Source organism: Physeter macrocephalus, chromosome 17 (assembly GCF_002837175.3).
Source record: "Physeter macrocephalus isolate SW-GA chromosome 17, ASM283717v5, whole genome shotgun sequence".
Taxonomy (NCBI): Eukaryota; Metazoa; Chordata; class Mammalia; order Artiodactyla; family Physeteridae; genus Physeter; species Physeter macrocephalus.
The window spans coordinates 1,599,740-1,625,682 of NC_041230.1; the positions used below are offsets into that span (position 1 = coordinate 1,599,740).

The following is a 25,943-nucleotide window of genomic DNA, read 5'->3' on the forward strand; positions in this document are numbered from 1 at the left end:
ACGTGAATGTGTGTGGGGGGGTATGCACAGTGTGGGTAATATCTGAAACTAAAGTGAATGAAATAAAATAGCTGCAAGATATACACAAAAAAGCCAAATTAGAGATTTAGTTAAATCCAAATTAAAGACATAATTATAAACAGGAACGATTAGGACTATACGGAACACAGTATTTTAAAATTATGCGAGGTGAGGCCTTCTCAAGCAAGATCAGAAAGCAGAGGGCAAGAAGGAAAGATTTATGTGTCACTGCAAAGAAATGCTAAACTAAGAAGGATACCAGGGCATGTGTAAGAATTAAATTACAAAATATAAAATAGCTTTTAAATATATATCAAAAGAAAACTGAGCAAAGTATGAAAATCCATGTTTTATTTCCATAAAAGAATGAACTTGACTCACAAGTAGTTGGAAATGGAAATACAAAGGATTGTCATTTTCCCCCCAATTTTCAAAATACAAAAAGAATACAGTATCAAGTTTTGCTTACATTGAGGAAAATCTCACATGTTGGTGGCGGGGAGGGAACCTTTGCAGTTTTAGGGGAGGACATCTGACAAAATCTATCAAAATATGAAATGCATTCTTGACCCAGTAGTCACATGTCAGGTTGCCCAGAGAAATCCTCAGACATCTGCAGAGAAGTCAGCCTGCTCCAAGGCAGCCACTGACACATTCTTTATGTCATCAAAAAATTGTAAAGGTCCCATGAAGTCTTCATTAAGATAAACTTCCAATGAAGATCACGCTGTATCTGTGTTTACTAATGTGAAAACCACTTCTAGACACATGCTGTTTATGTTTTTAAAATTTACAGAATAAAATATTACAACAAACATTCAATGAAGAATTTTTCCTAAAATTGCATAATGACGTGAAATGCAGTCTTACGAGATCTGAGCTGAGTCTTGCCACAAAACCTACAACAGTGTTTCCCCACTGAGACATGAGGCGTGGAGATAGGGAAGGGGATGCTTTACATCCTAGTACCTAAGCTGCTGCTTTGTTGGAAGTTTGAGCACCATATATATATATCTCACATGATGCTTAAAATAAAAGAATAGAGTATTTATTAATAACAGTGGAACCAGAATTTGGCTACAGCCTCTCTGATGACAACAATAAGGTTATGGCTCCATGTCTTGGCTGAATTATCATCATTTTTACCTAAAACACCTGCTGCAAGATAGTCCTTGCAGGAACACCGTGGTCCCTATGGGATGGATGTGCTGAGAATAATTTTTTAAACCTCTTAATGATAAATATTTCGATTGACTCCATATTTTAAAACCAATTATCGAATAAAACATCCTCTATCACTGATGTCTGTGGACATCAGGACTACACCCAATGGAGCATCTTCACAAGTTCCAGGTCACTGGGTCCTGGGGAGACGGGATCTAAGTGGAGAGGACAGGCCCTGAAGAAGGACCTGGGTGGGTGTGACTGTACAGGTGTCAGGCAGGACATTTCAAAGTCAGATAAGATTAGTGAGTCCAAAAAAGGGCATTTCAGGAAGGACAGACAAAACAATCAACTGAGAATATGACTTTACCTGAGAAAGAGCCATTCCTGACTCCTGTTCTTTCCTCTTCCTCCTCTTCCAGATTTCTTCCCCAGGCAAAGATCAGTCTTGAGAAGTCAATCCTGAGTGTCAAGAACAGGCCGTTTAATGCTTAGAATCGACACACCCCCTTCCTGAGTCACAACCACACACACAGGGAAGCCCTCAGCATGTGGAACAGATGGTCCTCTGCTGCCCACTGTCCCAGGAGGGACTCAGGACAGTAAACTCCTACAAAGACCCAGAGGTGAGTTTTCCCACCCTTTCCTGCAGATCTCGCTCCCCTCCTGAAGCCCCCACGTACGCTGTAGCAGGAGGACTCGGGGCTGGATGGACTCTCCCCTTGGTCACAGACCAGCCCTGATCAAACTCCACTCAGAACAGAGCCCCCTCACCTCTCTGGATCATGGGCTGATTTCAGCTTCATAAATGGAGGACCCAGAGCCTTGGTGCTCAAAGCCGGATACATACAGATCAGAATCACTGGAGGCACTTTAAACATTATGGAGGTTCCATTCCACATGACTATTTGAAGGGGACTCTCTGGTCAGGAGGCACAAAAGATGTATCTGCAAAATGCCTCAGCAAGCTACTGTGATGCCAGACTTGAGCACCACTCAGAGCAGGCAGGCCCAGCCCACCTCCCATCTTGTGGCTCTGCTCTGTCCTGGGGCCTTGCTGTCATGCGCATCCAGCCAGGGGAAGGGGACGGGGAAGGGGAAGGGAAGCTGCAGAGAAACATGCAGAGCAGGCGATATGGATATGGACCGGAAGTAGGGGTGAGGGAGTGCCTGGAATGTTATTAGGGGGGCGGGGGAGGAGGGAGAAGCCAGAGAAGGTGCCAGTGAGAGGTGACAGCAGAACAAAGACCCGAGGAAAGAAGGGATTTTGCCACCTGCAAGTGAAGGGTCAGAGGCTTCTAGGCAGAGGGCCACCATGGGAAGGCCCTGAAGTGGTAGTGTCCTGGTCCCAGAAAGGGCAAACAGGCCTGTGTGGCTTCAGTAGAGTGAGGAGGGGACAAGTAGGAGAAAAGATCAGAAGGGTATTAGAGGTACAGATGAACTTATTTACAAAACAGAAATAGACCCACAGACACAGAAAACAAATTTATGATTACCAAAGGGGAGTGGGGTGAGGGATAAATTAGGAGGTTGGGATTAACATATACACACTACTATATATCAAACAGATAACCAACCAGGACCTACTGTATAGCACAGGGAACTATACTCAATATCTTGTAATAATCTATAAGGGAAAACAATATGAAAAAGAATATATATAATATGTATATAATACACAACTGAATCACTGTGCTGTACACCTGAAACTAACACAACATTGTAAATCAACTCTACTTCAATTATATATATATATATATATATATTTTTTTTAAAGGGTATTAAAGAAAGCAGATAAGAAAGGGCTGTGGTCTTCAAACCTTTTTTTCCATACACCTGAAACTAACACAACATTGTAAATCAACTCTACTTCAATTATATATATATATTTTTTTTTTTTTTTAAAGGGTATTAAAGAAAGCAGATAAGAAAGGGCTGTGGTCTTCAAACCTTTTTTTCCATACCCCAGGAGATTTTAGAACCATGTATTATTCCCTTATCCATTTTAACTAAACATCTATTTTTAATTTTTTTTTTTGTCATTAGTTAAAACACTAGCGAGTAAAGCAATGTATATTTTTAAAACATGCTGAGATGCTCCCCTAAGCCCCAGGACCTAAGTACAGGGTCGCCCTATACTGAGAAGTGGAGGACGGCAAGAACATATCCGGGAGGGTTCGGGGGGTCGTTTTTGGACATATTAAGGTGAAGATGCCAGTTGTCTGTCCCAGCAGAGATGCTGAGGTGACAGCTGGATAAGCTGGGTACAGGACTGCGGTTTCAGGGGAGAGGTCTGGGTGGAGACGTGAAAGTTATGACATGAGATAGAAATAGAAACAGTGGGTGCAGACAGAGACAAGAAACTCAAGGACTAAGGCCAGAGATACTCCCACAGTCAGAGACCAGGGAAGTCGGAGAAAGAGGCACAGGAAACTGAGAAGTGAACACAGAGAAGAAAATTAAAACGGACGGCTGGTAGCTAGCTAAATTTATTTTCTAAAAACAGTGGGATGTGAAAGCCAAGAAAAGAGTGCTTCCAGAAGACGGAGTGCAACAAATTTTTGAAAGGACAAGATGATGACTGATAATATACCACTAGATTCAGAAATACGTTTAGATAAGCAAAGTATCAGTGGAACAGTGGGTGTGAAAGCTGGACTGGATGGGTTTCAAATGAGAACTGGAAGCAAGAATGGAAGCAGTGAAATAAACAACTTTTTAGTTGTTTATTTTGTTCTGAAATGGAGAGTAAGAAAGGGCACTTACTAGAGTGGGAAATATAGCTAATTGAAGATTTTTTTGTTTTAAAGATGGGCAAATGTAGTAAAGGGCTCTTTTTTGCTGTTTCTTTTTAAGATGGGATGATATCACCATCTGTATATGCTGAACAAAATAACTGCCCAGAGATACAAACTGATGACACAGTGGCAGTGGCCGAAGGATGCCGTCCTGTCCTGACTTACAGCTCCTCCAGGTTTGTGCCCAGAGATCCACCCCCAGCAAGCCCCCCCCAATGAAAACCCCCATCACCTGACCCCAGTCCCGCCCCACACTCCTACAAGCTCCCAGTGGGCACCCCACAACGTTACAGGACAGAATCCCCTACTGATCTGCACACTCTGCCATGGCATCCCACACCACGTTCCAAACGTCAGTAGCTTTTGTTCTGGCAGGAAGACACCCACCAACCCAGGATCCCATATATTCCTTCTTGGAGACCTTGCCCTAAAGTCAGGCACTGCCATAAGGTCATAATGCAAGAGTCATGTCTCCAATGATCCACATATTCCGACGAGACTCCAGTATCTTCAGGTGAAACCCTTCAAAATGTCATCTGTATCCCACAGAACCCACGTGACACCTTCAGTAATGCTTGGTCAGTAATAATGAGATTCCCCCATCCAAAATGGTCTGTGAAAATTTTCCCTTTAACCCCTTATGGGTCGATGAACTTCACACTCCTAAGACACCCCACAGAAGTTACTATGTAGAGTAAACATCCTGAATCCACCCCCTCAGGATCCAGACACGAACTTCCTCACAGCCAGGAGTTTGGCTGCTGATGGCTCACAGCTCCACACCCCGCCTCCCCCTTGAAAACTGGACTCAGCCACAGGGAGCTGCCGCCCCAAAATCACGGCACCTCATTGGACAGCCGCTGTCCAATGTCTGATCAGTGCAGGATAGAAAAGCCTATTCCTTCCCTCGAATTGGACCAACTCCGGAGGGTCACCCCACCTCCAGAGCTCTCAGCTATAAAGTCATACAGCAGAGTCTGGATTGTCGGCCTGAGGGCAATGAGAAGGCATGGAAGGGATTAGTGCCAGGGAATTTCCTCCCTGCTCTGTTTCTCCCTCTGATCTCCCTGTCACCTCTTGCCCCTCTTTCTGTGCCAGCACCACGTGTCTCTGTTGTCCATGGCCTGAACTCTGATTCCCTACCCGCTCTCTCAGTTCGATGTACCGGCCCCTTGCTGCTTCCACTTCTACCCCATCAAGGTCCCTCTCGTCCAATTTGCTTCCCTTTGTCTTTCTGGAGGTGCCTTTTTATCTAGGTTTCTTCCTCTGGTTCACTCTTTTGCTCTTACCGTATCTCCACATCCACCTGCCCCATCCTCCATTTCACCCTCTCTTTTTCACTATTACTTTCTCTCTCAGTCTTTCTCATTCTCCCTCGGACTCTGCTCCATCCCCTGCCCTGTACGTTCACAGGTATGGAAGAGAGAGAAAGATGTCCCTTGCCCACGAAGTGCATTTTCCAGTGGGGCTGCGGGAATGTAAACACACCACGACAAGCACAGACAGTGGGATGCGTTTTGTCCAGAACAAATACAAAGAGTGTCACCGAACGGGCGCATGTCACCTGTCCCAGTGCGTGGGTCAGAGATCTCCAAAGCGGTGAGTGCAAAGTGGATGACCAGGGAGGGGAGGGGCCGGGCCGACTCCAGAGGTCGCGTAGATGGGGAAGGTGTCAGGAGAGGGGTGATGTCTGTACGACCCCAAGGCCAAGGAGAAGATGTGGCCTCTGAGTCTGCACGGCCATCTCTGCCCGGGAAGGGTCGAATGGGAGGACGAGAATCCACCTCCGGAGTGAGGACTTGAAACAGCGCGTCTGAGAGGGAGAGGGGATCCGAGCCTGCGGAAGTCACTGAAGGGTTCTGAGCAGGAAAGCAACGCGGCAAGCGGTGTCTACCCGGACCTAGGGCGGAAAGGCCAGGGCGGAGACCTAGAATGTCTCACGGTGCTGCCGGGACTTACCAGGCGCAGAACGAGCAGATGAAGGGGTTTTAACGTACGTGACAACCCCTGAACCTCGGGTGTGGCGGATCGGGGGCCTGGGGGCGTCCCAAAGACCCGAGTTGAACCAGAAAAACCGAGGACCGTGCCCCTCACTCCGCTTCCGGGTTTGAAGGCAACTGCGCGTGCGCGACAGTGCAGCAGGCGGGGCCGAGGAGGGGAGGGGCGGGGCGTGGGCAGTAGTCTGGACTGAACAGAAAGCCAGGGGCGGGGCCGACGTGGGGCGGGCCCTGGAGGGAGCAGTGTCTGGACCTCCGCCCCGCCCCCGGACCTTTGGAGAACTGTTATTCTGCCCAGCATTACCTGAACTGCTTTCGAATTCTTTGAAACTGGTGTCCTGTGGACCCAGCCGCTTCCTCGCTATTTTTTTTTTTTAAACCATGGGCATGTATTACTTTTTTTTTTTTTAAGTAAGCTAATATTTTATTTATTTATTTTTGGCTGGGTTGGGTCTTTGTTGCTGCGTGCAGGCTTTCTCTAGCTGCTGCGAGCGGGGGGCTACTCTTCATAGCTGTGCGTGGGCTTCTCATTGCGGTGGCTTTTCTTGCTGCAGAGCACGGGCTCTAGAGCGTGCGGGCTTCAGTAGTTGTGGCATGGGGGCTCAGTAGTTGTGGCTTGCGGGCTGTAGAACGCAGGCTCAGTAGTTTTTAAGTAATCTAATATTTTATTTATTTATTTTTGGCTGGGTTGGGTCTTTGTTGCTGCGTGCAGGCTTTCTCTAGCTGCTGCGAGCGGGGGGCTACTCTTCATAGCTGTGCGTGGGCTTCTCATTGCGGTGGCTTTTCTTGTTGCAGAGCACGGGCTCTAGAGCGTGCGGGCTTCAGTACTTGTGGCATGGGGGCTCAGTAGTTGTGGCTTGCGGGCTGTAGAACGCAGGCTCAGTAGTTGTGGCGCACGGGCTTAGTTGCTCCGCGGCATGTGGGATATTCCCGGAGCAGGCTCAAACCCATGTCGCCTGCGTTGGCAGGTGGATTCTTAACCACTGCGCCACCAGGGAAGTCCCTTCCTCGCTATTTTAAGTTAATGTTTCAAACAGTTGAAGGTAAAAGATTAGAGTTGTGAGGACGACTTAAATTACAAGCTGAGATATTTTCCTCTTAAGTTGAAAATGGTTTGAGTCAAAGCTCTTTTTGCCAACGGGTGGTGTTGGGTAATATAATTTAAAATGAAGGGCTTCCCTGGTGGTGCAGTGGTTAAGAATCCGCCTGCCAATGCAGGGGACACGGGTTCGATCCCTGGTCCGGAAAGATCCCACATGCCGTGGAGTAACTAAGCCCGTGCCACAACTACTGAGCCTGTGCTCTAGAGCCAGAGAGCCACAACTACTGAGCCCGTGTGCCACAACTACTGAAACCCACATGCCTGGAGCCCATGCTCCACAACAAGAGAAGCCACCGCAATGAGAAGCCCGCGCACCACAACAAACAGTAGCCTCCGCTCGCCGCAACTAGGGAGAAGCCCACGTGCAGCAACGAAGACCCAACGCAGCCAAAAGTAAAAAAACTCAATAAATTTGGTTTAAAAAATAAAATAAAATGAAATCAGCTCACAACCCAGAAATCCTCTCCCCAAAGGTAATAAAGGAAGAAAACAGTTTTATTATTAAATAAGCGTTAAACAAGGAAGTGATGTGCATCACAGGCAATCTTCTGAGAGACTGAAAGAAAATCTTACCCTGTAATATTAGATAAGCAGATACAAGTGGTACTTACTTGTTCTCAGTATAAACAATAACTAGTTCTCAGGTAAGAAGACGTGATAGCATCATTTGTCACACACAGTTCATCCCAACATCATCAGCTAATTGGACTGACCAACTGTGGTAGCTAACTGGCTTTATCCAGAGGAAGAGCAAACTTCTCATATCTTTATGACAGGAGGGAGTTCTGTAGCTTGGAGCAAGTTAGGCTCTTACCCTTCCACAGAAACTGGGAGATAAGTGTGCTATCTCCCTGGATGTTTACATTTCAAAGAGATGGCTTCCAGGTCTTTGAGGAAACATTCCTGGGTTGCCAAATTGGCAGGAGCCTTATGTAGCTTTTTTAATTTTTGAAATGCAAGGATTTTATTTTATTTTATTTATCTTGATTGGAGTATAAATGCTTTACAATGCTGTGTTAGTTTCTGCTCTTATTTAGCTTTTTAAAAAGCTGTACATACATTTCAAGGAGGCAGAGAAAGAACTTACAAGTTTTCTAAAGGAAATGCTCTAAGAAAAGGGAGGGAGAGAAGGCTCTTCCCTTCTTTTCAACAAAGGGAATTAAGCTGGGCTTTTTTCCCCTTGTTTTTAGTTTTCATTTGTCCTTAGAGAAACCACATGCATTCATTCGTTAAAGCAATATTTATTGAACATCTACTATATGTTCACAGGAATGGTAGCATGGCCTCTGTCTTAGGCACTGTGCTGGGAACCTCACATAAATTGTGTGAGTTAATCTTTGTAATACCCTGGGAGTTGGGTATTATATGTCCATCTTCCCTAGGAGGATTTAGGTGCTGGGCTGCGCCTTTCTGGGGGTAGAGATTCTCTATGTCTCTTCTGTTTCCCCATCACTGATCATCAAAATGATCTTACATGTGATGGTAGCTCACTCAGTATGTGGAAGAGAGGAAGGCAGAAAAGAATGGTGGGATTAGTGACGCTGAGGGATCTTCTGATGGTTTGTCCATTTGTGTTCATATATTTTGTTTGTTTTACCATGTGAAGCAACCACTGGGCCCCTAGGAGTTGGAAACATGGTGCTTTGAAGAATTCTCTAAACACAAGGTATAACCAAAAAAGCAAATTCACTTACCAAACTTTAAGTCCTTTGCTCCCTTCTACATGTATCCAGGTTTCCGGAAACTGGAAATTCTGAGTGCCAGTTCCGGGTAGGCAGCAACAGAAGCCACCCTAAATTAAGTTCTCCTCTAAGCAGTTCTGAGAAGGGAGGACCTGAGGATGGGGAGAGGACCAGAGAGGTTCCAGAGGCAAATTCCGTATCTAAGAAGTTATTTTAGAGGGTGCCTGAGGATTCTGTTAGGCCCAGAGACGCCAGCTAGGCAGAGGAGATCGCCTCCTGGGTGCAGGCAGCTGAGCTTTGTGTGCACAGCTGTGTTAGGCCAGAAGTGTGAAGTAGAAACCTAGCAAGTTTGCGGGGGGAGCAGCTCTAGCTAGGGCCTGTGGGCGCCTTCTACGCTTATACAGTGCAGGGTAAATCTGTGTGGCCAGCCCTGGTGCTGTTCCGGAGACACACGGATTATAGGACGCGCTGGATTCAGGCCCTGAGGGGCTGCCGGCTTTCCTGTGTGTCCATGCCAGAGGGTTTGGGCAGGAAAGAAGAGGCAGAAAGGGTGAGGGTGGGGGAGAGGAGATCAAGTACAGCGCGGGATGGTGGTAAGACTGGTTTGTGCTACAGATTTACGTCCAGACCGGGCTGAACCCTGCAGCTTCTTCCCGTGGGCTTGGGTCAGATTGCCTTCTGGTTGGGTGATCAGAGCCCTGAGTCGACAGGGGGACCAAGTTGTTGCTGCAAGTTTGGATCCTGGGTAAGGGGTACTAAGACAAGACTTCTGAGCAGAGGTATACAATCTGGGCAGAACCTACAGCAGCGCAGGCGCCTTGGGGAATGACTCCAGGGGGCGGAGTCTGGTCCCACGAGGGGCGGGGCTACATAAAGTTTCTGGAGCATGCGCGGGTGTATGTGCCAGACGCCCTTTGGGGGCTTGGTGGCCCAAGGAAGTCCCTTCCTAAGTTCCTTGGAGAAGCTGCGGCCCAAAGGCCTGTGCCCAGGTGAGATCCTGCCTTCTCCCAGTGACTCTGTTTTTTTATATTGCTTGTAATCTATCGTGACCATAAAATTCATGATGCTGTCTTCAGAATTTTTTTCCCCATGATCAGCAGAAGAATGACAAAGGGAAAAAATATTTTTCTTAATATAGCTCCTAGGTTTATTTTATTTTATTGAAGTATAGTTGATTTACAATGTTGTGTTAATTTCTTCTGTACAGCAAAGTGACTCAGATATGTGTGTGTGTGTGTGTGTGTGTGTGTATATATATATATATATTCTTTTACATATTCTTTTCCATGATGGTTTATCACAGGACATTGAACATAGTTCCCTGTGCTATACAGTAGGACCTTATTGTTTCTCCATCCTATATATAATAGTTTGCATCTGCTAACCCCAAACTCCTAATACTTCCCTCCCCCACCCAGCCCCTAGGTTCTTATTCAACTTAACAGTCACAGAGACCTCTGACTTTGGTGGTTTAGAGCCATGTCTTCCAACAGATAATGATGTATTTCCTTTTTATTTATTTTACTGAAGTATAGTTGATTGACAATGTCGTGTTATAACAGACAATGATGTCTTATGTGTGATAGTGTGAAATCATAGAAAATATATGTACTGGTCTCTGCCCTTGGTTCCTGGCACAGAGCCCTTGAAACTCTTGAAATTTCCTAAGTGATAAAAGAGCACTAGAGCATCTTTTGTTCTAACATTTGGGCTTTGATTCCTGCCATAGAGCTCCAAAATCCTTTAGAATTTCCTGGGTGATAGGAATCTCTTTGGCCTAATGAGACAAATCTTGGTGGGTTCCTAGACGGAAGCTGGTCACCAGAAAGACCAATCTATGGTTAGAAGGTGGGAACTTTCCATACCTCCCTCACCTACTGCCCCCATTCTCCACAGAGAGGAGGGATGAAAATGGAGTTAATGATCCATCATGCCTATGTGATGAAGCCACCATAAAAATCCCAAAAGTATGGGGTTCTGAGAGCTTCTTGGCTGGTGAACACGTGGAGGTGCTGGGAGAGTGGCACACCCAGAGAGTGTATGGAAGCACCAAGCCCCTTTCCACATCCCTTGCTCCATGCATTCTTCCTTTTAGCTGTACCCGAGTTATATCCTTTTATAATAAACCAGCAATCTAGCAAGTAAACTATTTTCCTGAGTTCTGTGAACCACTCTAGCAAATTAATTGAACTGGACGAGGGGGTCATAGGAGCCTTTGATTTATACCTGGTCAGCCAGAAACACAGATGACAATCTGGACTTGTAATTGGCCTCTGCAGTGGAGGAGGGGTGGTCTTGTAGGACTGAGCCCTTAACCTGTGGGATCCAATGCTATCTCCAGGTAGATAGCATCAAAATTGAGTTGAATTGTAGGACACCCAGCTGGTGTCAGAGGATTGTTTGGTGGGGAAAACACTATGTTAGAAGTGTCAGGGACTTCCCTGGTGGTGCAGTGGTTAAGAATCTATTTGTCAATGCAGGGGACACAGGTTCGAGCCCTGGTCCCGGAAGATCCCACATGCCGCGGAGCAACTAAGCCCGTGTGTCACAACTACTGAGCCTGTGCTCTAGAGCCCGCGAGCCACAACTACTGAGCCTGCGAGCCACAACTACTGAAGCCCGCGCACCTAGAGCTTGTGCTCCGCAACAAGAGAAGCCACCGCAATGAGAAGCCTGCGCACCGCAATGAAGAGTAGCCTAAAGAAGTGTCAGAAGTGTTGTGTGTGAACAAAAGAGAAACACAGGAATGTGTTTTTCCAACTCAGACAGGGACACAACAAGAACACAATGAAGGCACAGGACCCTTCGGTGCTATTCAAAGGGCATATAGACCAAAGTTCTTGGGCAAATTTGTTATTATTATCATTAGTTAAAAGTTTCTAATGTTCTGTTGTTCAGATATAGCATGTGTACTTATTATTTCTGGAATTTTACTTGGTGTCAGTGTTGAATTTGTTGAATTAATATGTGGTGACACTGTTGAACTTTTCTCCAACTCTATAATTTTGGAAAATGGCTAAGGTTAAAGAACCCCTCACCCCCACCCACATGTAGGAAACAGCTTACTGCAAAGGGCTACCCTTCCCCATTTGACTTCAGTAAGACTCATGAGAATCCCCTTGTTTACCTAGGAACAAGACAGATACAGACCCTTCAAATCGCCATTCTTTGTCTCATCAATATTTACTGAATTGTTTGTCCCCACTGATCAATAGGAACTAAAGAAAACCAAACTATGTAAGTCCCCAAAATGCCACTTCAGCATGTCGATTATTTTGAATTAAATGCACTTAAGAACAGCCAGTGAAAGAAAGACATTCTGACCATCCATTGTCTTCCTGAAAGCAGGATCTCCCATGTAAAATGTGCCCTCCTCGTACCAGGAGGAAGAAAGACATTCTTATCACCAGAGACAGGAAATTTGGGGCCAAGAAATCTGTACAAACAAACCTTGTTAAACGAATCCTTATCTTTCTATTTTCTTCTTTACCACTTACTGCCCTAGCCCAAACCCTTTGTTTTGTCAATTCTTCACAAATTGATTGTTTTTTGTTTAAAAGGTATAAAAGCTTCCTGCTGTGGTCACTTCTTTGGGTCTTCACTCTCTTGTGAAGGTTCCCATGTAGAGTGAGAATTTAATAAAATTTTTATGTGTTTCTCCTGTTAATCTGTCTTATAGCAGTTTAATTCTTAGGCCAGAGATCCAAAGATGGTAAAGGAGAATTTGGTAATGCAGCAACCTCATCCACTCTCACCTGTTTTTTGTTTTGTTTTGTTTTGTTTTGGCCTCCCTGTGAGGCTGGCAGATCTTAGTTCCCTGACTAGGGATCGAGCGGGCGCCCCCTGCGGTGGAAGCGTGGAGTCTTAACCACTGGACGGCCAGGGAAGTCCCACTCTCACCTGTTTTTTGTTTTTTTGTTTTTCTAGCCTTGTTTATCCTTCCTTATAAAGAAAAGCTCTTGTCTGTCTGGCCTTCGAGACTTTTGCAGATCATAAGGTTGGAGCATTCTCTCTAGTGTATCCTTTCAAACAAAACCTCTCCTTATCTAAGTTCAAATTTGTTTTCTTTTTGAGAGTGGTAACTATTTTAGTTGTTTCATCTGTGCTAGAAAATGTATATTCTCTATTTTTATGTCACAGCGTTTAATATTATAGTCATATTGAAACCAGGCACCTCAGATTGGGATTTGAACCCACGTGCCAGGACTCGAACCCGGTTAAAACCCACAGTCTTCTAACTGAGCTCACACAATTCAGTGAGAGACAGGAATTCAGTGAAAGAATTCAGTGAGAGACAAAGTGACAGTTAAGAAGTGGATTTTTTTTTAGAGAGAAACACACTTCACAGACAGAGTGCAGGCCATCTCAGAAGGTGAGAAAAGGCACCAGGGTATGGCGTTGTCAGTTTTTATAGTGGTGCGTAATTTCTTAGGCTAATGAGTGGGAGGAGTATTCCAGCTATTTTGTGAAGAGGCGGGGATTTCCAGGAATTAGTCCACCACCCACTTTCTGACCTTTATGGTCGGTCTTGGAACTGTCATGGCGCCTGTGGGTGTGTCATTTAGCTTGCTGATGTGAACGTATACTGAGGTTCATGGTGTAGTGGAAGTAGGATTGTCCACCGTTTTGGACCCATTCTTTTTTTTTTTTTGCGGTACGCGGGCTTCTCATTGCCGTGGCCTCTCCTCACTGCGGAGCACAGGCTCCGGACGCGCAGGCCCAGCAGACATGGCTCACGGGCCCAGCCGCTCCGTGGCACGTGGGATCTTCCCGGACTGGGGCACGAACCCGTGTCCCCTGCATCGGCAGGCGGACCCTCAACCACTGCGCCACCAGGAAAGCCCCGCACTATTGTTTCTTGACTGCTCCTCCCTGTTTCTGCATTCCCTCCCTTCCCTAATTAGCAACTGTTTGAATCTGCCCTTTGGAACTCAGGGAAGGTCAAGGAGGCTGAATTGAATGAGGCTATTTTCTACAAACAAGAAGCAGGGACACAGAAAGGACTTGTACCCAGGAGGGCCCCATAGGGTTCTGCTCCACTTTAACTCCACATCAGTTCCCCAGACCACAGTGTTGCTTCAGCCTCACTGGCAGGACTCCAACATGCTCACAAAAATAGCTTTGATTTAAGCCGTTTTCAACTGCGAAGAGGAAGACATCTTAGGTTCCTACATATGTGGTCCGCACAACTGTAGCTTTTACCTTAAAACTGTGAGAGAGAGTGTTACCAAACTCAAGTTCGTGTGCCCGATGCACAGGGAGGCCAAACTGAAACGTCAGGGTTTGGAGGAGAGAAAGTTTTACCGCAGTGCCAAGCAAGGAGAAAGGGTGGCTCATGTGCAAAAAAAAACCTCCCCAGTGGTTTTCAGGGAGAAGTTTTTAATAGGCAAAATTTGGGGTGAGGGCTGCAGGGTGTGTGACTTTCTTCTGATTGGTTGGTGGTGAGGTAACAACAGGGCGGGGTCCAGGAATCTTGCACTTAGCCTGAAGTTCCCATCCTCCACCTGAGTGGGGGCCTGAGTTCCTGCAGAAGAACTCAAAAATATTGTTATATATATATTCCTTCAGAAGGAACCAGGATCCTGCTTTAATTTCTGCACTATTATTTCTTGATTGCTCCTGCTTTTCTTCTGCATTCCCTTACTTCTCTGATTAGCAACTATGTGAATCTGCCTTTTGGTACTGAAGGAAGGTCTAGGAGGCTGAAGCCTATTTACTATAAACAAGAAGGGGGACATAGAAAGGATCTGTACCCGGTAGGGCCCGAGAGTGTCCTGCTCTGTTTCAACAGTAACTTAAAGTAAGCAGGAAGCAACAGGGCTGCACAGAAGAAACAGACAAGCACTTCCAAACCCTGAAAACCCAGAGGCACTGAAAGCGAAACCCTGGCCCCGCCCCTGCTTTGGCCCCTCCCCTGCTTTGGCCCCTCCCCTGCTTTGGGCCCGCCCAAGCCCGGCCTCTTTTACGTCTCTACGTTCCCGCCCAGCCCAGGCCCCGCCACCGAGATGCCCCGCCTCTCCCCTTGGTGCTCATGCGCAGTTTCCTGCAGACCCCGGAAGCGGTTACCGCGGAGCGAAGGTCGCTCTACGGGATCGTGAGTTTCATCTTTCTTGTTTAAACCTGCGCTTTGCGTTACCCCGTCCTCCATACCTGGGTCTGAGGGTCTATAGGGATCTTAAAATCCTGGCACTCCTCCTCCACCCAAAGTAAATGCAGACGTCGCCAGTGAGAGGTGGGAGGGGGAGGTTGTGGGGGTGGGGAGGTGCCGCTTTTCTTTCTTTTTGAAATGCGCGAGCCGAATCCCTGCCTTGCGCGCCCCTCAGACTCGCCCCTGGAGGGCAGAGCCAACTGCCCCGCTTCAGAAGAGGCCGCGTCCTCTTTATGATCCTGGGATTCTGGAGAGTCCGCCCCGTTTCCTAAACACACCCACTTCCCTTTGGCCCCTCCCCTGCTTTGGGCCCGCCCAAGCCCGGCCTCTTTTACGTCTCTACGTTCCCGCCCAGCCCAGGCCCCGCCTCCGAGATGCCCCGCCTCTCCCCTTGGTGCTCATGCGCAGTTTCCTGCAGACCCCGGAAGCGGTTACCGCGGAGCGAAGGTCGCTCTACGGGATCGTGAGTTTCATCTTTCTTGTTTAAACCTGCGCTTTGCGTTACCCCGTCCTCCATACCTGGGTCTGAGGGTCTATAGGGATCTTAAAATCCTGGCACTCCTCCTCCACCCAAAGTAAATGCAGACGTCGCCAGTGAGAGGTGGGAGGGGGAGGTTGTGGGGGTGGGGAGGTGCCGCTTTTCTTTCTTTTTGAAATGCGCGAGCCGAATCCCTGCCTTGCGCGCCCCTCAGACTCGCCCCTGGAGGGCAGAGCCAACTGCCCCGCTTCAGAAGAGGCCGCGTCCTCTTTATGATCCTGGGATTCTGGAGAGTCCGCCCCGTTTCCTAAACACACCCACTTCCCTTCACTTCGCACACTCCTCAGCCGGGTCTTTCCGCTCCCCAGGCCTCCTCTTGTTAGTCACCGCCTCTTCTCACCTTACGTTGAGGGAAGAGGCTAAAAAAGGGCCTGTCTCGAGTCACCCAGAGTTTTTCTGTCCCGAATTCTACCCCACTGGATAATGTGCTCTATTAATGTGGAATTAATAGGCGGGCATCTAATCCCATCTGTTGACTGAAAAAAATAAAATAAAAACACCACATAGCAGTTGAGAGTTATGTTTTATTTGGCAGACAGATCTGAGGACTTAAGCCCAGAAGACAGCCTCTCAGATCGCTCTGAGGGACCGCTCCCAAGAGGTAAGGGAGGAGCCAGGGTATATAGGAGTTTTGCAACAAAAACCAGGTAGTTAGAACATCAAGAGATTAGTTAATTTAAGAAAACCAGACATCTCCAGTTAATGAATTTAGTGCTTTTCTGTGTATGGGAAGATGCGAGTCTGGGCTCACTGAAATCATTCCTTTGGTACGCACCTTAGCTATCTAGGGCTGGCATCCTGCTTTTCTCCACCCTGAATCCCGTTAGGGAGTACAGTCGCGGTGGCTGCAGTGGCTCTTGGCTTGATGGCTGCAACGTCCTTTGTTTAATGGTATGGCAGGAGGCATTCATCATCCACAGAGCCCATTCCTGGGTGAATGAGGCACAGACCCACCGAGAGAATAAGGAAAATGAGAAGAGAAGAATGAGGGAGAACCATAAATAGATGGCAAAGTGAAGGATAGATGGATGAGCTTGCCAAGAGACAGAGTTACTGCCCTAAAAAATAGAACAGCCAATTATTTTACCAGCAGAATGGGTTTATTAAGGAATTGCAATACATGACAGGCAGACGGTAGCAAAACACCATAGGCAAGTCCAACAAGTCAAGGAGAGGAATGTTGCTTTATAGAGAAAAAGGAGGAAGTTGGGAGTGGTTGTTTTGAACAAAAGTCCTTTGAAGGGAAGCGGAGAGTTTGGAGTTGGCAAGGCGTTTCCCATTGGCTGGGTTTGTTGCTGAATAATTCTTTTTTTGGGGGGGGAGTAATTCTTGTTTGAGATCTGTAATTGATGTCTTCCTGTTGGCGTGTTTGTAATTGACTTCTAGTGGTAGTGCCTGAGGGCTTTCCCTTAAAGCCTCCAGATTGATGAGGTTTTCCTTATTCTGTTTCACAGAGTGAAAAAATAAGCTGAGAAAGTAGGGGGAGAAAAGAAGATACAGATTATTTAGTGTGTGTGTGGAGGGTCCTCTAGGGAGATGAAGGGGAGCAAATAGGGAGAGGGGGCCCTTGATCCGCAAGAAGAGCGTGGATAATAAAGGGGGACGCGGGGCGTTTTACCCAGAGTGGGGAAAGAGGATAAAAGAGTTGGGCAGACAGCACCTTTGAGCTGGTACAGAAAGAAGGGGCAACGGGAGACAAGAGGAGCAGATCAAGCCGGGGGTGCCAGAGGGTGGGGACGTGTCGGGTTTAACAGGAAAAGAGCGAACATAACAGAGAGCAAAGATGGGGGAAAAGAAAGAGGCAGAAATACATGAAGATTTGAGGCTATCCAGGGAGACTGGACAGAAAGAGCAACAAGAGGGGAAACAAGTTGCCAGAATGGAGTAGAACAGGTGTGAGAGGAGGAATAAGACAGAGAAGGGGAGAAACGGCAGGACAGGGGAGGAGACCAAAGTGAGCAGAAACCTAAGAGGGAAACAGAACAGCCAACAGAAATAATGAGAGAGGGAAACAGGTAGCTGTGAAGAGAGGGAGCCAGATGAGTGGTGAGTTGATTGGATGTTGGTGACGAAGTGGCGAGATATATTTATTTGTGACTTCTAATATAATGCATTGAAAATGTGGTTAAAATATGCATGAAAATGACATTTGCAAAACTCCTTTCTAAAAGGCTTGTGCATTTTATAATTATTTGTATCAGAAGATAACTTCCATTTGCAATCGATGGAGCAGTGATTTGACTTGGTTGTGGGTCACCCTCTTCCCTTTTCCTAGCATGGGGTAGAGGGTCAGGGAGATGAGAAGGAGGGCAAGAAATGACTGTCACTGTGCGGTGCCCTTTGTTTGTTTTTGGCTGCACCTCGCAGCTTTCGGGATCTTAGTTCCCTGACCAGGGATCAAACCCACGTCCCCTGCAGTGAAAGCGCAGAGTCCTAACCACTGGACTGCCAAGGAATTCCCTATATGGTGCCTTTTTATTTTACTTTTTATTTTTTAAAGATTTTATTTAATTTATGTATTTTTGGCCTCACCACACAGCATGTGGGATATTATTTCCCCAACCGGGGATCGAACCCGTGCCCCCCTCATTGGAAGCGTGGAGTCTTAACCACTAGACCAACCAGGGAAGTCTCCATGGTGCCTTTTTAAAGGAACACTAAAAGTGCTGTTTTTCATAATGGATTTACTTTTTTCTTCCTAATTCCTTTACAGTTAATACATTGCTTTTTTTGAAGCTTGAAAGAAATCTTTGTTTATTCAGTTTACACTTTTCTATAAATAATTTTTAACTTCTGACATAAGCTCTGGTGGCCTTCTATAGCAGCTCATGGCATTCTTTTCAAAGTATGACATATTTTCATTTTAAAAAAATTTGACTACTTAATTCATTAGATTTTTTTTTCTTCAAATTTTACACTATTTCCCTTTTAAATTGTGTCCAGTACAGACTGAGGCCTGCAGGCTCTCTGCTCTTTGTTAGAAACATTCTTTGGACTCTAGTAAATAAATTTAGCTTCTTCCAATGTATACTTTGGTAAGGATGTCAATGATCTTTTGTCTTAACAGTCTAAATCTAGTTTAACCTGCTACTGTAAAATTCCATTTTTAAAATTTTTATGTGACCTATTAAAATAGTGAGCTGTGAGCTACCAAGTAGATGTTTCCCTCAAGTCCCTCTTGTCCACTCTCTGCAAATGTTGAAGGATGGTCTGGATTGACCTGGAACCTTCTTCCAACAGAGCCCAGTAGTTCATGATGGAGAAGTTTGCTCAGAGCTTATTTCTGTAGGTGACCCTCTAGCAGTGCTGTCAGCAGCAATTGCTATGTTCAGAATTATGTATTTTGTAAATGCTTTACTGTGATTTTTCTGGAAAAGAGGAGTTCATTGCTTGAGATCAATGTGATCAAACCTTGAAATAGAAGTTTCCTTTGCTCAGGCATGTGAAAGATAGTCCTGGAATTTTTTTTTTTTAAGAATTTTGGATGTGGACCATTTTTAAAGTCTTTATTGAATTTGTTACAGTATTGGTTCTGTTTTATGATTTGTTTTTTTGGCCGCGAGGCATGTGGGATCCCAACTCCCCGACCAGGGATCGAACCTGCACCCCCTGCGTTGGAAGGTGAAGTCTTAACCACTGGACTGCCAGGGAAGTCCCAGAATTTTTTTTTTTTTAAAAGGTCAAAGTGCTATGGCGGGGGGTGGGGGAAGGAAAGTTTTTTGTTTTATTTATTTATTTATGGCTGTGTTGGGTCTTCGTCTCTCTGCGAGGGCTTTCTCTAGTTGCGGCGAGCGGGGGGCCACTCTTCATCGCGGTGCGCGGGCCTCTCACTGTCACAGCCTCTCTTGTTGCGGAGCACAGGCTCCAGATGCGCAGGCTCAGTAGTTGTGGCTCACGGGCCCAGTTGCTCCGCGGCATGTGGGATCGTCCCAGACCGGGGCTCGAACCCGTGTCCCCGGCATCACCAGGCGGATTCTCAACCACTGCGCCACCAGGGAAGGCCGTCCCGGAATTTTTAAGGGAGATCGATCAGGCTAAACTCTGCCCACTGGCCCCTCCTGGCCACCTTTTCAGAATTCAGCTCCATCTGGTTCTGCTCACTCAGCTCAGACCTTCTCAGGGTAACTTGATGAAATGACCCCCTCTCCGGGGCCCAGTGAGCCCACCTCAACGAGGAGATGATGGACTAAAGCAGCAGCTCTGAATCTGAGTGATACCAACCCCTGAAATGGTTAGTAAGATTCAGTGTGTGTCTGCATGTGGCAGTTCTTGGATGGAGTGCCCAGTTGCCATGAGAACTTTTTTAATGGGTCCTAATGCTGCAAAACGAGGGCGGAGGGGGGAAGGTGGGAAGCAGGCGCATGGGCTCAGACAGCGAGACCATCTTTAGAGGGCTTATCCCTGCCTTAGAGTTATCAGGGGTAAGTCTGTAGGTAAATCATGCCACTAGCTGGCATTGAATCCTCCATGCGCTGTCCTCCTCGTCAGGACAAATCCCGACTCCTCCCTGTGGCTCCTCAGCCCTGTGTCATCCTCAGGGCCCTGCCAGGGTCTCCAGCCTCATCCTGGGAGCTGACCCTGTTCTCATGGTTCACTCTGCTCCGGTCACATTTGCTGTTTCTCTGGTCCCAGACACCAAAACCTTTTCTGTCTTAAGTCCCTGCTCTTACCCTAAATCGTCCTGGCTCTGGCCCTTTCTCCTCCTTCAGGTCTAGGCTTAGAGATGTGTCGCCACCCCTCCAGGCCATTCATGTAAGGTTCCCTTCACCAGTCAGTATCTGTCACGTTAATGCTGGTTTTATTGTCTCCAGATCAGTCACTCATATCAGAACTGCTCTTCTCTGTTGATTATTTTCAGTCACTCCCATTTCCCCTCCATTGGAGGGCACAGAGACGATCTTGCTTACAGAACAGCTGCCGCTCTTACACTGGGGTTGCCCTCCGACGCTAGGGCTGTGGGTTGGGCTGAGTACTCCTCAGCATAGATCAAGAGGCAGGGATGAGGATGGGTGCCATTTTGCTACTGGAAATTTCAACACCAGTTAATCTAAACCTCCTGTGTTTCCTTATTTTACTCAAAAAGGAGCAAATCCCTGAGTACCTGGTGTCCTCACCCAGTGTGCTGAGGTGTCCCCACATTCGGCCTGCTGTGTCATTGTCTTACTTTAACCCCCAGGTCTTCCAGACTGTGCGTGTCACCAGGGACCAGTTACCATCTTGGGCAGGAGCTTTGCCTTCCACCAGGTCACCTTCTCAGAGTCAGGGACCCTAATTTCCCTTCAACAAGGGTGAGGAGAAGGTCAGGAACCTAAGGGGGCATGAAAGAGGCACCCGCTTAAGAGGTAGGGACTCTTATAAGTTGCCATGAGTGGGAGAAGACGAGACAATGGTAGCCTCTTCGAAGAGATCTGGGGCTTCTCTCTCTCTCTGTGACGTCCTCACTGAACTCACTACAGCCAATTTTCAGCTGTGGGTTTGTTTTTTTTTTTTTTTTGGTCACACCCCTCGGCTTGTGGGATCTTAGCTCCCGACCGACCAGGCATCGAACCCGGGCCCTTGGCAGTGAGAGCTCGGAGCCCTAACCACTGGACCACCAGGGAATTCCCTCAACTGTTTTTAAACCAGAATGCGTGTTGTCCCCGGTTGCGGGCAGGTGTCCCCAGCAGGGCTCACTTCTTGGCCTCCATACTGAAGGCCCAGTGTCCTTCTGTTTGCAGTTCGCATGCAGTACTGCGCTGTCTGTGCCCAGAGGTCCCTGTGACTTTCAGTCCAGTTTGCTCATGTGGAGGCGGAGTAGAAAAGGGGGGAAGCAGAGGGGAGCCCATAGGCATCTCCAGAAGGGCCGTGGAAGCTAGAGCCGGCCTCTAGATAAGCCCAATGAATAGTGTGTGCGCCTGTCCCAAGTGTGTTTGCGGGATTAAAGGGGTGTGTGGAAGCGTTGGCAAGGGAGTCTAAGAGCTGCGAAGAGCACGTGGAAATGGGTTAATGGGTAGTTACGGGGCTGCGTTTCGGGGTGCCGCTGTCTCAGGTCAGGTTCCCCGGGACACAGATGCCAAGGCTGAGATTTGCATATGTGGGTTTAACGGGGAAACTCATGGGCACGCTTGAGGAATGACGGAAGTGGAATTCGGCCGAGAGAAACGATATCCTGCAACGTTAGAACCAAGGCCTGAGCTGAGCCCATAGGGAGCTGTGGGTGCAGGAGGATGGGTGCCTTGGTCCTGAGGGGCTGGATCTAGCGGGCGCCCCACCACCACCCACTCCACACGGTGACTTCCGTGGGGTTTGCAGGAATCACTGCCCAACCCAGAGGATTTATAGGGAACGTCTCAGAGCATATTTGGGGGGTACCTTTGGTATCTGGGGTTATTTTGAGTCGCAAGGCTAAAAGGTTTCACACGCATTTTGGAAGACTCACGTGAGAATTCGGAGTGTTTCTGAAAGAAGTTGGCGTCTCAGTGGGGCATGTGCGTCCTTGTACACATCTCTTTTTCTTTGGTAGATTTTGGTCGGGCCAGTGTTTGGGGTGGAGTCATCATGAATGAAAACATGATGTCTTGTTTCAGTAGGTCCTTGAGTGTCTCTCTATGTGTTACTCCGTTGTGAATTCATGAGTTATTGGGGCTTGTGGGATTTCATAGCAGGAGCGGGGTTCATCACGGAGTATCTGGGGAGGCTGTGAGACCCCATGGGAGTCTGTAAGAGCGTCTGATTCCAGAAGGGGAACAGCTCAGCTGGCAGATGGTTTTCATTAGGGAGAACTTACTGGGAGTGGGTAGGCAAAACACTATAAGAGAGCTTACAAGGGGGCCATCATGTAGGGAAAGATCTGTGAAAAATCAGAGGGCAACGACACCCCAGCGAAACACCTGCAGCAGAAAGGCTCATCCTTGGGACTCTTTTTGTTTTTTTGTTTTTTTTTTTGAGCTATAGTTGATTTATAGTTGTGTTAGTTTCAGGTATACAGCACAGTGATTCAGTTTTATACATATATACATAGAATATATATATATATATACTTTTTCAGATTCTTTTCCCTTATAGGTTACTACAAAATATAGAGTATAGTTCCCTGTACTATATAGTGGGTCCTTATTGGTCGTCTGTTTTATATGCAGTAGTGAATATTTTAATCCCAAACTCCTAACTTATCCTTCCCCCGTCCTCTCCCCTTCAGTAACCATAAGTTTGTTTTCTGTGTGGGTCTATTTGTTTTGTAAATCAGTTCATTTGTATATTTTTCTTTTTTTTTTAGATTCCACATATAATCGATTTCTTTTTTTTTAGATTCCTCATATAACCGATATGATATTTGTCTTTCTCTGTCTGGCTTTACTTCACTTAGCATGAGAATCTCTAGGTCTAGGACACACTCTCCTTGAAAAGATACAGCCTAGCTTCCTTGCTGCTAGGCCAGTGGGGTTTACTCTCTACGGGTCACACATACCACCACCCACCCACCCACGCAGAGTCACAGTGCACCTGGGGGAGCAGAGAGGCCAGATGTTCCAAACTCACTTTGCAACAGGGATATATCTTCAGCGAGGAGGAGCACGAGGTCCTGGGTAGGCAGCTGGGGAGAGGATGGGGAATGCTGGCTTTCGGGGGCGACAGCCCTGATAGTGGCAGGGAGACTCGGGAATTGGAGAAGGGGAGGCTCTGTTCATCCTCACTGGGGGACCCTCTCTTCAGCAGTGACTAGTATAGAACAGGGTGAGCTGGTGGGGTCATATTCAGAGAAAGGGTACCTTCTTTCCGACCAACACACTTGCCCTCAGCACACCCTTCTCCCTCTCTCTTTGCTCTCTTCTCTAGAACAGCGAAGGTGATGCTTCCGCAGGTGAGTGACCTGAGATTGGAAACATGGTTTGTCTATTTGTGCCTCTCCTGTGTCCCCTCCCTTCAGGCCTTCCACCTTTCTCTCTAATGTTCTGTTCAGACACACACACTTCCTGCTGTTCAACCCTCAGTTTGCACAATCCCAAGACCCTTGGATTGGGGGCTGTGACCATTTAAGCCAATGTCATAGCAAAGTGAGAATTTACACACCAGGATCTTTCCTCCATTGAGGAGTCTGGGCAGCCAGGAGGCCTCTTCTCTTTCTGCGCACGGGCTCTAGGCGCGCGGGCTCGGTTGTTGTGGCTCGCGGGCTCTAGAGCACAGGCTCAGTAGTTGTGGTGCACATGCTTATTTGCTCCACGGCATGTGGGATCTTCCCAGACCAGGGATCGAACCCATGTCCCCTGCATTGGCAGGCGGATTCTTAACCACTGCCCCACCAGGGAAGCCCCTTGTGTCATATTTTAGATTCCACATATAAGTGATATCATATGTTGTCTGTCTCTGACTTACTTCACTCAGCATGACAATCTCTAGGTCCATCCCTGTTACTGCAGACGGCATTATTTCATTCTTTTTTATGGCTGAGTAGTATTCGTGTGTGTGTGTGTGTGTGTGTGTGTGTGTGTACACACCACATCTTTATCCATTCATCTATCAATGAACACTTAGGTTGTTTTCATGTCTTGGTTACTGTGAATAATACTGCTCTGAACATAGGGGGGCATGTATCTTTTTGACTTGTAGTTTTGTCTGGATATATGCCCAGAAGTGGGATTGCTGGATCACATGACAACTCTGTTTTCAGTTTTTGAGGAACCTCCGTATGTTTTCTGTAGTAGCTGCACCACTTTGCCTCCCCACCCGCAGCGTAGGACCTCGTTTCTGAATCCAGTAGTTAACTTCCTGTGCACGCTTGCTTTTCCTGTCGGCAGCAGGTGCCACAGGTCCTCACTCCCTCTTCCGTGAACACTTTTCTTCCATGGTGTTGAGGACGTCTCACTAACCTTTGTAAGCCTATCTACCTATTTGTTTTATTTTCTTCTCCCCTCCCTCTTCACTTCTTAGTTCCCTCTGCTGAATTCCTGACCTCCCTGGTCCCTGAGTGTGGGTGCATCCCAAGGCTGAGTCCTGGAACCTCTTCTCTGTCTATACCTGCTGCCTTTCTTCATCATCTCATCACATGGCTTTCAGCACCACCTAGGTGTCTCGCAGTTTATCCTCTCCATCCAGACGTCTGCCTTAAACCGTCAATCCTGTGTCCAACTGTCTCCTCGACATCTCTGCTGGGGACGTCTAACAGGACTCTCCACCTTAATTTGTCCGAAACTGCTCTTGGCCTCCCCCAACCCTGTTCCGCCTGCCGTCCTCCACATCTGAGTTAAGGGCGACCCTGTGAATATCTCGGCATTGTTTGAAGTATGCATTATGTTATTTGTAAGTGTTTTAATGTATAAGATAAAAGAAATATTAGATGTTTACTTAAAGTGAGAGAAACAATACATAGTTTCTAAAACTCTCTCGAGAGATGGGAGAAAAATGCTTGGAGACCAAGGCCCTTCCTCCTCAGCTTCCCCTAGTGCCTCTCTGACCTCCCCTCCTGCCCCTCTCCTCCTCCTCACCCTGCTCCAGCCACCCAGCCCTCTTTCCCTCTCCGGGGATGAAGTTTGTACTCTCAGGGCCCTCACGGGGGTGTCTCTCTGCCTAGAACTGGCGGACTCAGGAGACGCAGGTGGCGAACATGCTTCCTCCCCCAGGTCTTTGGTCTGATGTCAGCGTCTGAGTGGAGCCTTCCTGACCACCCCCCTCCCATTTAACATGCCAGCCGCACCCTCACCGCCCCACCCCCCGGGTCCATGATGCGTGCTTGACCTGTTTTCTTCTGCCTCTTCCCCTTCCACGGCTGGGTCCTGGTGACAGCAGTTCACCACGGGTCGAAAAGAGACAGAAAGAAGGTGGGAGACGGGCTCGGCTCACCTCCTCTGAGTGGTGCCCAACCCCGGCTTCACATTAGACGGATGCGGCATTTTGCGTATACATGTTTTGTACCCCTCCCCCATCAGAGTCTCGCCAAATTTAGTTGGGTGAGGCATAGCCCCAGAAATGTTTTAAAGTGCCCCCAAATGATTCTGATCTGCGTCCTGCACTAAGCACCAGGGCTCTGTATCTTCCCTTTCTGAGGCTGAGATTAGCCCCTGGGAGAGGCAAGGGGGCTCTCCTCTGCGTGGGGATGGATCAGGGCTGGTCTGTGACCTGCAGGGGATCGTCGGGTCCAGCTGAGGTGCCCGCAGCTGCTGTGTACTTGAGGGCCTCACCAGGAGGGGAGCGAGATCTGAAGGAAAGGGTGGAAAACTCCCTTGTTGGACTCTGTGTGGGAGTTTTCTGTCCTGAGCCCCTCCTGGGACAGTGGGCAGCAGAGGACCGTCTGTTCCACATGCTGAGGGCTTCCCTGTGTGTGTGGTGGTGACACAGGAAGGGGGTGTGTCGATTCTAAGCATTAAACGGCATCTTTTCCACTTTCAAGGTCGACTTGAAAGACTCCTATTGCCTGAGGAAGAAGCCCGGAAGAGGAGGGAGAGGAAAGAAAGAGGAGTCTGGAATGGCTCTTTCTCAGGTAAAGTCATATTCTCAGTTGATTTCTCTGTCCTTCCTGA

The 25,943-nt window shown here is 47.5% G+C and overlaps 1 long non-coding RNA gene across 1 annotated transcript; it reads left to right on the forward strand.

Moving 5' to 3' along the window:
• The first annotated feature begins 15,342 nt into the window (after positions 1-15,342).
• Positions 15,343-25,904, forward strand: LOC102993392 (uncharacterized). The gene is made up of 4 exons (XR_008615591.1): positions 15,343-15,375; positions 23,266-23,290; positions 24,358-24,708; positions 25,814-25,904. It is a non-coding gene; the product is annotated as an uncharacterized lncRNA (long non-coding RNA).
• The last annotated feature ends 39 nt before the right edge of the window (positions 25,905-25,943 follow it).